Here is a 1,183-nt window from a genome sequence, read left to right on the forward strand (position 1 = left end):
AATGCTAAGGTCCGGTCCAGAAGCCTTATTTATCTTGTATCCTGTTCTGTAAAGAAAAAAAAGTTAAGCGCTCAGAGGATTTGAGCTGCGAACAGTCGAGTCCAGTGTTGGACGTAGTTGGTGTGTGTCACAACTTTCTCATAAAAGGAGTCATTATGCACCCAGTTCAGGATTTAATGTCTAGCTAGAGTAATTATGGCCACATTTTTTTACAGACCAACCATAAATATTAGCAATAATCTAGCTCGTCAATTTTAGGATCTAAAAAGTTTTCAAAATGTCATTTGATTTATTCCACCAAAGCTCAGTTCAGAGGATTAAATTACCTTTAGGTATGAGCGCATAATCTGTTCATTTATGCCGTATTTCTTCTCCTTGTGATGGAAATTAAATCCAATGTGTGACTTTAAGCTTAAAACTAGAAACAAATTTGAAAAAATAGGAGTTAGATGGATTTTAGATGTTAACAAGTTGGAGAAAATCTCTGCATAAACTAGAATAAATCTTGTTGTTTGTCCCTTTTTCCTTCCAGCCATGTCTGACGTTGAAGAGGAATATGAGTGAGTGAAAAAACATGATCTGTCTTCATTAAATGTAAACTTTTGAAGTAAAGTCACTCAGAATGTTTCCTACTTCTTTTTAGGGAGCAGACTGAAGGTATGTTCCAATCTACACTCTTTCCTATTAGCATTGGCCATGCATAAAAACTCTCTGAACTCTGTTGTTTTCTTTAATTATGTAGAAGTTGAGGAGGAGCAGGAGCCTGAGCAGGAGGAGGAGGAGGAAGACGAGACTGAGCAGGGCGAGGAAGATGGAGGAGGTATTGAAATTAGAAAAAAAAAATGTAGACTGTCAGCGAAGCTTTAGCACTCCTCTCAGTTCTTATTAATGTTGTTGTTTTGGGTGAAGCATTATCCTATTAACATTTTATTTTTCTACTTTCAGAACAACAAGAATACCAAGGTAAGACAAAATACACCTCAACACAAACCATATGAATGAGAACAGCAGGAATCTAATAGAAGATTGTGATTTCAAGGAAAACAAACCCTGCCCCCCCAACTGAACACCTAATTATATGCTTTATCCTGCTGAAAAATTGCTTTACAATTATTTCAATTCAGTAATTCTACGTCCTTTAAACAATAAAATATACTATTTTTAATTGGGAATTTATTGGGAT

The 1,183-nt window shown here is 35.6% G+C and overlaps 1 long non-coding RNA gene across 1 annotated transcript in view; it reads left to right on the top strand.

Moving 5' to 3' along the window:
- Positions 1-969, top strand: part of LOC107104046 — a 13,144-nt gene extending 12,175 nt beyond the window's left edge. The window contains exons 2-5 of the long non-coding RNA XR_001482222.1: positions 533-560; positions 644-657; positions 743-820; positions 946-969. This is a non-coding gene — a long non-coding RNA (uncharacterized LOC107104046). The remainder of the gene's footprint in view (positions 1-532; positions 561-643; positions 658-742; positions 821-945) is intronic.
- The last annotated feature ends 214 nt before the right edge of the window (positions 970-1,183 follow it).

The sequence above is a fragment of the Cyprinodon variegatus genome, unplaced genomic scaffold (assembly GCF_000732505.1).
Source record: "Cyprinodon variegatus isolate N-32 unplaced genomic scaffold, C_variegatus-1.0 Scaffold1599, whole genome shotgun sequence".
NCBI lineage: Eukaryota > Metazoa > Chordata > Actinopteri > Cyprinodontiformes > Cyprinodontidae > Cyprinodon > Cyprinodon variegatus.